The 14,093-nt window shown below is 45.0% G+C and overlaps 1 protein-coding gene across 1 annotated transcript in view; it reads right to left on the minus strand.

The window, feature by feature from the left end:
• Positions 1–14,093, minus strand: part of PHF11 (PHD finger protein 11) — a 166,916-nt gene that overhangs the window by 120,097 nt on the left and 32,726 nt on the right. The gene's annotated exons all lie outside the window — the stretch shown is intronic.

Below are 14,093 nucleotides of genomic sequence, written 5' to 3' on the forward strand. Positions count from 1 at the left end.
ACGGCCGTGCCCGACCGGCACGGCCGCGCCGACAACACGAGCTTACCTGCTCGTCGGCGAGCCGGGAACCGCTCCTTCCGTTCTTCCGGGCATTACGCCCGAATCAAACATGGCGCCGACCACGTGGTCGCGCCTAAAAGTAGCTCCGCCCCCGAGAATTATACTAACGTGTGCGTGACGTCACGACGTCAACGCACACGCACGTTTTGGGGTCAGAGGTCGCCCTCTGACCAATCATAGCCTAGAGAGGTGTATTTAAACCCCTAGCTTTTCCCAGTACTTTGCCCTGTCGTGGTTTCAGTTTCCTGGTTTCCTGAGAGTGCTATTTTCGTGTTTCTGATTTCCTGGTATCCTGATCCTTGGCTTTTCCCTGGTTATTCTGATCTCTGGTTTCCCTGGCTTGGCTTGTTTAATCGGTATTGAGTATTTTCTGGCTTCCTTGACCTCGGCTTTCCCTTTGACCATTCTCTGTCTCTAGCGTATTAGTCCGGCCATTCTAAGGTCCGGTTTACGCTCTATCCTGTTATTTTCCTTTTCTTACTTATCTATATGTTTACATAGTTTCTGCGTGCTGGACCACATTACTAGCCGTGACATTACGACAGGGCCATGGATCCTGCAGAACTATGCAAACATATGATCGCCTGTGAAAATAGGGTGGAGGATATGGACCACAGGTTAGACCAATTTGCCCAGGCATTTCAGACCTTGCTCCAGAGGACTGCCTATTTAGAGGTCCCTCCTGTACCTCCTGTGGTTCCGCCACCTGTAGTGGTTCCCGTACCACATAAACCACCGTCCATAACCCTGTCACCTCCCCCTCGTTATGGAGGTGATTCTAAAGAATTCAGAGGTTTTTTAAACCAAATTGAATACCACTTTGAGGCCTCCCCAGGTTCATTCCCAACAGATAGATCAAAAATAGGCTATCTGAGGAACCAATTAACTGGAAAAGCCTTAACCTGGGCTAACCCCTTATGGGAAAGTGGTGACGCAGTAGCCCGTGATTACAGTGCCTTTCTCACAGCTTTTAAGGCTACGTTTGAACCTAAAGGCAGGGAGAAGAACGCTGCCAAAGCCCTTATGAGAATAAAGCAAGGCAGTCGTTCTGTAGCCGATTATGCAATAGAGTTCAGGACATTGGCGTCTGAGGTTGATTGGACCAATAGTGGTCTGGTGGCTGCTTTCTCTGAAGGTCTAGCTGAGAGTATACAAGATGAGACCGCAGCTAGAGACCTTCCGGTTAATCTTAATGAGTTTATTGCCTACATGATAGACATTGATAACCGGCTCAGAGAGAGAGAGAAAAACAAACAACGTAACAGACGTTCTAATTTGTCCATAGCTCCTCATTTCTCGAACCCAGTGGTGAGTAGCCAAGCGCCTCTTCCAGAACCTGAACCCATGCAATTGGGTAGCGCTAAACTCACTGAGGCAGAGAGACAACACAGACGTAACGAGGGGCTATGTATGTATTGTGGCAAGAAGGGACATCAAAGATGGTCATGCCCGGTTCGGCTGGAAAACTTGCACACCTAAGGCACGTACGGGGACCGACCTTAGGTGTGATGTATATGTCCCCTAAATTGACTAAGAACCGTTTCCTTGTCAAAGTTACCTTGTCTTTTAAGAAGACCACTGTTCAGTGTGAGGCTATGATTGACTCTGGGGCAGCGGAGAATTTCCTAGACAACGAGGTCTCTGCAAAACATCACCTGCCCTTAAGACAAAAAGAGAAACCTATAGCAGTCGAGGCCATTGATGGAAGGCCTCTTACCCAGCCTTTCATCACACACAAAACTCTGCCAATCACTGTCTCAGTGGGTATTCTCCACTCTGAAGAAATTACCTTTCAAATCATATCTTCACCTACTTGTCCGATAATACTCGGTTTCCCTTGGCTCCTGAGACACAATCCACGTTTGGATTGGATTGAAGGAGAGATTGTGAGTTGGGGTGAGAGATGCAAAGGTGTTTGCTTTAAGCAAATCCCACAACCTATTGGTACCATTAATGTTCCTATTGCACCTCCCTTGACCACACAAATACCGCCGCAGTATATGGATTTAAAAGAGGTATTTAACAAGGTCCAGTCAGAAGGGTTACCTCCTCATAGACCTTATGACTGTACTATAAATTTATTACCAGGGACCATGCCTCCCAAGGGTGGAGTTTATGCCTTGTCCCCCCAGGAAAATCTTTGTTTGGAAGAATATATAAAGGATGCTCTCAGAAAGGGTCATATCCGTAGATCCTCCTCACCAGCCGGGGCTGGGTTCTTCTTTGTCTTTAAAAAAGAAGGAGACCTACGCCCCTGTATTGATTATAGGGGTTTGAATAGGATTACCATAAAAAATGCCTACCCTATTCCCCTTATATCAGAGCTGTTTGACAGATTGAAGGGAGCTCGAGTCTTTACTAAGCTCGATCTCCGAAGTGCATACAATCTAGTCAGGATTAAGGACGGTCACGAATGGATGACCGCATTTAACACCAGAATGGGACATTACGAATACCTGGTTATGCCGTTTGGATTATGTAACGCTCCAGCGGTATTCCAGGATTTTATTAACGATGTCCTAAGAGAGTACCTTCACATGTTCGTTCTAGTGTACCTGGACGACATTCTCATCTATTCCCCAGACCTAGAGACACATCACGAACATGTGAGAATTGTACTGAAAACCCTGTTACAGAACGGTCTTTACTGTAAACTGGAGAAATGCCAGTTTGACCAAACGGAGATACAATTCCTTGGATACGTTATATCTCCGTCTGGTTTCCAGATGGATCCCCACAAACTGGAGGCAGTCTTACAGTGGCCATTGCCCAAGGGCCTTAAAGCTACTCAACGCTTTATAGGTTTTGCGAATTACTACCGCAAATTCATAAAGGGATTTTCCTCCGTGATTTCCCCTATAGCCAATTTAACCAAAAAAGGAGCAAATTGTATATCTTGGCCCAAAGAAGCAAGAGAGGCATTTGAATGGTTAAAATCTTTATTTTCCTCAGCACCTGTCCTGACCCATCCTGATCCAACCAAACCATTTATCCTAGAGGTGAATGCGTCAGAGACAGGAGTTGGAGCCATTCTATCTCAGAGAGAAAGTCCTGATACGCCTTTACATCCCTGTGGATTTTACTCTCGCAAACTCACACCTGCAGAGAAGAATTATGACATAGGGAATAGGGAACTTTTGGCCATTGTACTTGCCCTTAAGGAATGGAGGCATCTCTTGGAAGGTTCCAAAGAGCCACTTCTGATCTTTACTGATCATAAGAATTTGGCTTATATTGGGGACACTAAGAGACTGTCCTCTCGTCAGGCTAGATGGTCATTGTTCCTCTCCCGATTCAATTTCGTAATTACGTATAGGCCTGGTACTAAAAACACCAAGGCAGATGCACTTTCTAGGCAGTTTGAGACAGAGGAAGTTCCGGAACAGGAGATATATCCTATTATACCTCCTGAATGCCTCATTGCCACTACAGTTTCCGAAGTGTCTTCTCCACTCTTCTGTGCCATAATAGCAGACCAAACTCAGGCACATGTGGGAAAACCTCCGGACAAACTGTATGTGTCACTTCAGTTCCGAAAAAAGGTACTAGATATGTTCCATGACAACCTCACAGCGGGCCATCCTGGAGTCCATAAAACTCTCTCTGCCACCTCCAGGAAGTTTTGGTGGCCTGCTCTTAGAAACGATATCAAAGATTATGTTGGGGCATGTCAAATATGTGCCGTTTCTAAAGTTCCTCCTAGATCGCCCCCTGGACTGTTACAACCACTGCCCATACCTAGTGCTCCATGGACCCACTTAGCTATGGATTTCATTGTGGATCTACCCAGTTCAAACGGGTTTAATACAGTCCTTATGGTTATCGATAGATTCTCAAAGATGGCACATTTTGTCCCACTTAAAAAATTACCATCTGCTCAAGATCTAGTTCAAATATTCTTGAGAGAGATCTTTCGGTTGCACGGTGTACCCAAAAGCATAGTATCTGACAGAGGTACCCAGTTTGTTTCTAGGTTTTGGCGTTCCTTTTGTAAACAATTGGGCATCGAGCTCTCCTTTTCGTCAGCGTGGAGCAGCAGAGAGGGCGAATCAGTCTTTAGAAGCCTATTTACGTTGCTTTATAAATGCCAATCAGTCTAACTGGTATGAGCTCTTACCCATGGCTGAGTTCGCCAGGAACAACGCCACTCATGAATCTTCTAATCGTAGTCCATTCTTTGTAAATCAGGGTTATCACCCCGCTGTTTTTCCTTCTGAATTCTCAGACACGGAAATTCCTGCTTTGAACACCCGTTTAGAATCAATTCATGATACCTGGGATTCCGTCCATTCAGCTCTGCAAAAAACTTCATTACGAGCAAAGGTCCAAGCTGACAAAAAACGGGGCGCTAATCCTGTCTATCTTCCAGGTGACAGGGTGTGGCTCTCCACAAAACATATCAAGCTTAAGGTCCCGTCCATGAAATTTGCCCCTCGGTACATAGGTCCCTTTCGAGTTACCCAACGTATTAATCCAGTGACCTATTCTTTGGCACTTCCGCTCATATGAGAATTGCGAATACTTTCCATGTGTCTCTGCTCAAGCCCCTTACTTGCAATCGCTACACCAGGTTATCCACTCCTCCTCCGCCCTTGGTAGTGGGTGATCAAGAAGAATACGAAGTCCGTTCTATCATGGACTCCAAATTATCCAGAGGTGTCTTGTCCTATCTCGTTGACTGGAAGGGTTATGGTCCCGAGGAACGTTGTTGGGTTCCTGCTGACCGGGTCCATGTGCCCCGTCTTATCCGGTCATTTCACAACCGCTTTCCTCTTAAGCCGGGTCCTTCCCGCCCGGTGCGCGGTCTTCGAGTGGGGGGTACTGTTGCGGTCACCGGCCTGCCGAGCCTCACGGCCGTGCCCGACCGGCACGGCCGCGCCGACAACACGAGCTTACCTGCTCGTCGGCGAGCCGGGAACCGCTCCTTCCGTTCTTCCGGGCATCACGCCCGAATCAAACATGGCGCCGACCACGTGGTCGCGCCTAAGAGTAGCTCCGCCCCCGAGAATTATACTAACGTGTGCGTGACGTCACGACGTCAACGCACACGCACGTTTTGGGGTCAGAGGTCGCCCTCTGACCAATCATAGCCTAGAGAGGGGTATTTAAACCCCTAGCGTTTCCCAGTACTTTGCCCTGTCGTGGTTTCAGTTTCCTGGTTTCCTGAGAGTGCTATTTTCGTGTTTCTGATTTCCTGGTATCCTGATCCTTGGCTTTTCCCTGGTTATTCTGCTCTCTGGTTTCCCTGACTTGGCTTGTTTAATCGGTATTGAGTATTTTCTGGCTTCCTTGACCTCGGCTTTCCCTTTGACCATTCTCTGTCTCTAGCGTATTAGTCCGGCCATTCTAAGGTCCGGTTTACGCTCTATCCTGTTATTTTCCTTTTCTTACTTATGTATATGTTTACATAGTTTCTGCGTGCTGGACCACATTACTAGCCGTGACAACGGGTCACGGAGGAGTTGTGGTACACAGCCCAAGACCGAGCGCAGACACACATGGACACCCTGGCTGGTGCGGGTGGGCATGAGGGAGTATCGGACCAAATACCTAGGGGAGGGGTTAGGGCTCCAGGTTGGCCGGCTTGCCGCAGCCGTGGGGGAAGGACCTGATAATCCCCAGCAGGAGACACCGAGAGGCTAGTGAGATGACCCACAACCATCTTCCGACCACCTTCCCCCACTACGCCGCCTCTCACCCCCGCTCCTCCCTCTTCCCCCCCCACCCTTTCCTCCATGAGGCATGCGCCCTGGGGGCTCGGTCCAGTGAGTGACCACACTAAGGCATTCCTGCTTGTGCTAAATTTAAGGCACACGCCCAACTGAGTGCTGAGCTGCTGAGGTCACACCATTTTACTTGACAATGTGTCGCCTGTACTAACTCATGCTGGAACACAGTCACGCGCACTTGCGACATTTGCCAGGGGACCTGCGTGTACCTCCCCGAGGTGCACGGTACAACGAACCCTCAGTTCCTCCCCCTGGCCGGGAAGAGGACCCCGGTCAGGGGACGGAAACTCAAAAACCCTAGCGAATGAGATGGAGACACATTAGTTTAGTCTGTTACAATGTTTATCTTCTAATATTTGACTGTCGGAAACTCTCTATGTTACCTCTATCAACAATGTATGTCACATACAGTCGAGCCCAATTGAATCAGTGACGAGGTAATACCCTATTACACTGAGATATGAGATCCTAGAGCCGACACGGTGAGGGACCTGCGAGTCCCGAAATGATGCCAAGTACATGGAGACCTGCGAGTCTCGAAGTTGTTTATCTGATATAAGTTTTATATTGAAAAATAAAAAGAAATTTACAAAAAAAAAAGAATACACTGTGTACAATATCTCTATAGGCAACATCAGAAAAATACTCAAACGTCAATAATCAATGGCAACACACACATACATTTGATAATAGACACACCAATGATGCAAAACATGAATACATATATAAAGAAATCCATATTACACAACAAGAATGAGTGAGGACAAACAATATATGGAGATTTAGGTACCAAACACAACCCCCTAACGTTTTGACGTAACACTTTTCTCAAGGGAGGATAATCCAATATACTGATTACTCAGTTATATACCCCTTACAACATGCACAAAACATCAGTGGCATCATGATCATGAATGCAAGTGTTCCAAAGAAAAGATCGATTTCATATAAAAAGTGAAAAACAAGCAAAACAAAAAATTAAAAGGAGCACTATAGGGTCAGGAACACAAACATGTATTCCTGACCCAATAGGGTTAAAACCACCATCTAGTCCCCTTGGCACCCTCTTGCCTCCCTAAATATAGTAAATCTAACTTGTATTCAAATATGCAGCTGCATACTTTGTGCCTGTTTCCTTTAGACCTGCCCACTGCCTGCTGACATCAGCAGAAGTGGTAGCCTGATCCAATCACAATGCTTCCCCATAGAATTGGCTAAGACTGACAAAGAGGCAGATCAGGGGCAGAGCAAGCACAATTGAAACACAGCCCTGGCCAAGCATCATCTCCTCATAGAAATGAATTAAATCAATGAATGACAGTGAATGTTTGGATGCATTTTAGGCAGTCATGACCCAGGAAGGATCTCTAACAGCTATCTAAGGAGTGGCCAGTGAAGTCATCACTAGGCTGTAATGTAAACACTGCATTTTCTCTGAAAAGACAGTGTTTACAGCAAAAATTATTCTACTCACCAGAACAAATTCAATAAGCTGTAGTTGTTCTGGTGACTATAGTGTCCCTTTAACCCCTTAAGGACACATGACATGTGTGACATGTCACAATTCCCTTTTATTCCAGAAGTTTGGTCCTTAAGGGGTTAAAGACAAAACACCCACCCCCAGAAACCAATCTGGGATTTAACATATTGTAAAGTACCTGAGGGAATCCGATAACTTCACATAAGCTTGTGCGCAGAACGGTCACAATGCCTGTGTTACCTGGCTTACTACAGAACTGAAAACAAGACTTGAAGCACATCCATGTTCCACCAGCTTAGGGGAGTTCAGTGCAAGACATACAAATCGCAACAAAGCGCGCATGCACCAGTCTCAGAAAGAAATTAAGAACACATCTGCTTTTCATCAAATGCCCCTAGTGCACGTAAGCTAAGAGTGATGAAAGACTAGATAAAGCTTACAGAATCACACTATGCGTTCTAGACACAGGACTAATAAGCATCTCCAAATGGGTATAGAAGCACACAAAAACCAAATTATAACAATAAAAATGTTAAGCCACTGAATAAGTAGCTCCTCTGCCTTATGGGATATGGCACCCGATTAACAGGTGCCATTGATTTGTGTGCATATTTCGAAGGAGATTTTATTTATCCATACATTGATTGGGCCAAATAGATTAGTAGAACAGTTAAGGGAAACAGGTTTATGAACCTGATAAATTATAATTTCATGTCTCAATTAGTAGAAGCGCCAACTTAGATTAAGTGCTTGTTTGAATCTTGTAATAACTAATAATACTGACTTTTTTTTCAAACATTCAAGATGGAACACTTGTAACTAGTAAACATAATTTGGTGTTATATGGGTTGCACAAAACGCTTAATCTTAAGAAAGCTAAATTCAATAGGATAAGGGTATCATTACAACAAATTGACTGACAGGAATCATTGACTGGCAAAAGCGCAGAGGATAAATGTAAAGTCTTTAAAGAAATTCTACAAAAGTACTTTTTTCAATACACACCATTGAGAAACAAATATAAAAGAAGCAAAATAAAACCAATGTGGTTTATTTAAGGGCCAGTCATATTATACATAATAAGAAAATGAAAAGCTCATAGCCAAAGAGCGCAAGACCAACTTTAAATATTTTATTTAAATACATAAATGCCAAAAAGGTTAAGAGTTAAAGTGTTGGTCCATTGGAATCTGAAATGGGTGAGTTAATCAAAGGGGATCAAGACAAGGCATACATTCTAAATATTTTTTCTTCAGTATCTAGGGAAAAAGAATCTATACCTGTAGATATTCAAATCTCTGTTACAAAAGCCTTACAGCAAACGGGCAATTGCTTAACACAGGATAAAGTGCTACAGAAATTAAATAAATTTATGTAATGTAAACAATCTCAGGGCCAGATGGCATTCACCCCCTAGTGCTTAGAGAGCTGAGTGTAGGAATATCCATACCACTGTATTTATATTATCCGGATACTTTTCCTTCAATTGTACCAGATGATTGAAGAAAAGCAGATGTGGTGCCTACATTTAAAAAGGGTTCAAAAGCTCAACCCAGGACTACAGACATATGACCTTAACACTACAGACCAACTACAGACCTATGATCTTAACACTACAGACCTATGATCTTAACATCCGAGGTTGGGAAATTATTTGAAGAGCTGTCATGGAATAATATTCGAGAATCAACATGGTTTTATGAAAGGAAAGTCAAACTAAACTAACTTACCGTATATATTCGAGTATAAGCCGAGTTTTTCGGCACATTTTTTGTGCTGAAAAAGCCCCACTCGGCTTATACTCGAGTCAAGGTCTGTATTATGGCAACTTACATTGCCATAATACAGACCAGGACCACCGGCTCATTACAAGCCCGCGGTCCTGTTGGGTGACTGGCCGCAAGCTTTTACTTACCTTTGTAGTCAGCGGCCGTCAGAGTCAGGGTTACTGTGGCAATGCCTCGCGTGGCACGCAGACCACAAGACTTACACTGTGAGCTGAACTGGGGAGCTGCACGGAGCTGACAAGGAGCTGACCGGAGCTGCTACAAAGGTAAGTCACAGCTTGCCCCGGGCCCCCCCTGCACAGCCCATCCACTGGACCACCAGGGAATGTAACAGCCCCCATCCCTGGCCAGGCAACAAGCAGGGAGAGGGGACAAAAATAAATAAATAAATAAATAAATATTAAAATAATATAAATAATAATATTAAAATAATTATATTAAAATATTTAAACCCCCACCCAGTTTACACACACTGCATTCACACAAACACACACTGCATTATATACACACACACTCTGCATTATATACATACAGTGTGTGTATGTAATGCAGATTGTGTGTTTGTATGAGTGTGTGTGTATATAATGCACACACTCATACAAACACACACTCTGCATTATATATACACACTGCATTCACACACACACGCACTGCATTTTTATATACACACACAAACACAAACACACACACTCTGCATTCATTATATACACTACACAAACACACACACACTGCATTCATTATATACACACACTACACAAACACACACACACTCTGCATTCATTATATACACACTACACAAACACACACACACACTGCATTCATTATATACACACTGGATTCATTATATACACACACTACACAAACACACACACACTGCATCCATTATATACACACTGTAAATTAATATTCGATTAATGTAATTTTATTGGGATCTAATTTTATTTAGAAATTTACCAGTAGCTGCTGCATTTTCCACCCTAGGCTTATACTCAAGTCAATAAGTTTTCCCATTTTTTTTGTGCTAAAATTAGGGGACTCGGTTTATATTCGGGTTGACTTATACTCGAGTATATACGGTAATTAATTCTTTATATATCAATGGTAAGACCCCACCTTGAATATGCAATGCAAATCTAGGCACCAGTTTTTTTTTGTTTTTTTTTTTAAATTCTTTATTTTTCTTGTGCATAAGAAAACATACAATCTTGCAGAGCCACGAAAGCAGATGCAAGCATTTCAACAATCTTTATGTACGTGACAGAAAACCAGCACATTTTATATATGTATATACATTGAGAATAACAAGCTTTGATGCTTTGGTAAAACATGGTGTTAATGCCTAGCTACACAATCGTATGACAAGTTAGGTTATGCTTAGATTTTTAGGTGTGTGGCATAGCAGATATAGTTTAAAATTTTGATTTTATAATATGTAATATAAACAGGTTGGGCCATTTAACGCAGTATAAAAACGACTTAATGTGTATTATTAAGCTGCAAACAGGCTAGGTCCAGACGTCGATCTGGTAATAACATGAGATACACAGGCTTACATAGCTAGGTACCGACGCAGGCTAGTGCGATTCGGTATGTTTATAGTATTGATATGTGCGGGGCCCTGAGGCGGCCCTCCGAAGGGGAGCCAGACACCCATCACCGAGCCCACATAAAAATCTACTTATACCTTAGCAGCTAAACTACAGGGGCAACCAGCCTGAGTGTGAAAAAGCTAATCTGTTAAATGATTAGTAATATGGCTTAACAGTGTGTGAGAAGCCAAGTGGCTAGGTGTTACACATGCGGAAACCAGGGAGGAATCGGACTAAGATGGTACACCATCCCAGTGAGGGGTGTCTAAATCTTTCAGACCATCCCCAACTAGAATAGCCGGACAGGTTTAGCGATGGCCCCAGTGCTTGCACACCCGTGGATATTAACTGGTCAATAGAAGCAGGCTTAACATAACTGTTGACCACAGGACAACATTTTTTGCAGATAGGATATGAACATGAGGGGTGTACAGTGGATATTATAGGGAAGTATGTGACATTGGTACATGTTGCAGGTCATTAAGCTATATGCTAGGCAGACCAATATTTCCAGATGAGCAAGCTAATTGGTAGGTTAATGCTTGCTGGGTCATTTCCTGAGGTGGTACTGCTCTCTTGTCCCAAGTGTGTTAGGGGGGAGATAAACAGGAATATATCTTACGCTTTATGGAGGGAGAGGGGGGGGGGGGGCTGTTATTAGTAGCTTGAGGACAAAAGGTAAACCGTATATTAAGGCAAAGCAGATAGTAAGGCAAAACGAATATTGAGCATAATCATGTCTTTGGTTAATATGGCATACACCGGAGTCCGGCAGACCTGGTTGCTCTAGCGCAGGGGTAGGCAACCTACGGCACTAGTGCCATGCACGGCACTCGAGGTGTCTTTGCACGGCACTCAAGGCTGCTAGAGTCAAACAGGCTCTGGCCTATCAGGAGTCCCAGTAAAACTTCAGATATCTGCTAATCCGAAAAGGTGGTGAAGGACAATCCTCAATTTATGCATTGCAGCACGTAGAGGAAGTGATCTCAGATCACTTCCTCCCAGCACTTGTGAATAGGAAGCCACACTGCAGTAGAGCAGCTCGCAGTTGCTGTTGCAGCTCCTGTCCTTGACATGTACCTGGCCAGACTTGTCCCTACTGGAACCCAGGGAAGCCACCCACACTGCTAGATATACACAGAAATGCAGAATAATCCTCCCCTCATACAAATAATACGGACAGCCCACACACAAACATACACACAATCCGCACACCACTAACAATCCACATACATGCACACAACCCCACATGCAATACCCCAAACAGCCCCCACACACTACCAAACGCACACTTTCACATATCCATCCACACACACACACAATACCACAAGCAGCACCCATACACAGCTTACATTCATATGTATCATACACAATACCATAAACTACTCATGAACATAAACAATATAATAGCTCATATACGCAGGGCCTTCTTTAACGCGGGGCAAACTGGGCAGCTGCACCGTGAGCCCTGCTGGCCTCAACTATTTCTAACCCTCTGGCTGGTAATCTGCACACTAAGGAGGCCCACCGGGTGGCCCATGCACAAAGGTCAGCAGGGACCCGCCACACGCTGAGGTGCTTTAACAGCGCGAGCGGGCCCCTTGCTTTTCGGCAGCAGGCTGGGAGGAAGTGACGGCCACGCATCACTTCCTCCCACAAAGAGAGGAGCGCGCAGGAAAGAAGAGTAGGCAGATTGGAGGGGGGCTGGCCAAGAGCTCTAGACCCCAACTCCCAACGCCTTCAGCCACCAACAGGAAAGGTAGGAAACTGGAGGGTGAGTTTTAAAGCGTATGTCTGTCAGTGTGTGTGTGTGTCATATCTGTGTGTGTCAGTATGTTTGTGTGTCAGCATGTGTATGTGTCAGTATGTCTGTGTGTGTGTCAGTATATCTGTGTGTGTGTCAATATGTTTGTATGTCAGCATGTCTATTTATGTGTCAATATATCTGTGTCAGTATATCTGTGTGTGTGTGTCAGTATGTTTGTATGACAGCATGTCTGTGTGTATGTCAGTATGTCTCTGTGTGTGTGTGTGCTTGCAATCACGCCAACACCACATACAAACATATTCCACAAAAACACACAAAAACTGCTTAGTGCTAAATACAGACCTGCAAACATGAGTAAATGGTAGAGCCCCAGCTGTCAATGCATTTCTGGAGTTGCACGACAGATGGGGATCTACCTTTTAATCACCCGTGCAACAGGGAGACCGCCAAGAATTCTTGCACCTCTCTACTTTAGGTCCACCACTGTGTTGAGGTGTAGGACGTGATTGCATGCCTGGGAAGGGGGGGACAAGGTCCAGGGGGCCCTAAGCAAATGCTTTGCCCAGGGTCCAGTCATTATTAAAGACAGCCCTGCATATATACGCACAAATACAATGATACAAAGCAATTACAGTACAAACACAAGCAGAATACGGCAGCACACCCACCTCGATTTATAAAAAAAAAAAGGACCGGCACGCTACAGGACATCACAATCCTATATCGGCACAGTGCTGCTAAAAGGTTGCCTACCCCTGCTCTAGCGTGACTTGTGCAGCAGGAGGTAAGTCCGCAATCTGCCCGCTCTCAACTACGGGATCTGTGAGGCTAAGCCAAATAGACTTTAGATCCAGTGTTCATCTGGTGTCGGCTGCTGCAGTTCAAAAGGGTAATTGGAGGCTGTGATAAGTTAGGTAGAAAAAGAAAGAAAAAAAAAAGGAAAAAGTCCCCAACGGTATATATCCATTTAATTGAGGACTGAGTGTTCTGCGGCTATGGTAACGGTATTATAATAATTGGGAAGGACGGCGTGTCTCTTCATGCTGTCTGAGGTGTTTCAGGTGGTATTTGTTGTTTGGAGTTCTCTCCTTAGTTCTCGTGGTATAAATGGAGGGGCATTAGCTGGGTTCCAGCTGTGAGTGGTTGTAGTTGGCACACCGTTAGCCATAGAGTCCCCTGGGAGCCCCAGCACCGGCAGTAGCCCTTTTGCTCCCTGTATGTCGTGGACTGGGTGAGTGGCGTCTCCATGTTGTACCTGCAGTGTGCGGGGAGATCTCCATCTATAGGGGATGCTGTTCACTCGTAGGCGTGCCGTGAAGGGTTGGAGAGAGCGGCGCCATGCAAGTGTGTTCCCCGATAGGTCAGCGTAGAAGGAGAGCGCCATGCTCTCGAAGGAATATGGAGAGTGGTTGCGTACCGCGTTGAGGACTGCCGTTTTGTCTCTGCTCCTTAAAAACCGGACAATCAGGTCTCGAGGTGCCCCGGCCGGGGCCTTAGTCGGTTTGGGTAAGCGAAACATCCCCTCAATTTCTACAGCTTTCGCTTGTTTGGGCGGTAGGAGCGCTTGGAGCAATCTGCGTACCAAGTGAGGTAGCTCGGCTTCCGTTGTAGCTTCAGGGATCCCCCTGACTTTGAGATTTAGGCTTCTCCTGTGGTCCTCTGCCGCCGAGAGCCTCAGCT

The sequence above is a fragment of the Pelobates fuscus genome, chromosome 1 (genome assembly GCF_036172605.1).
Source record: "Pelobates fuscus isolate aPelFus1 chromosome 1, aPelFus1.pri, whole genome shotgun sequence".
NCBI classification, from domain to species: Eukaryota; Metazoa; Chordata; class Amphibia; order Anura; family Pelobatidae; genus Pelobates; species Pelobates fuscus.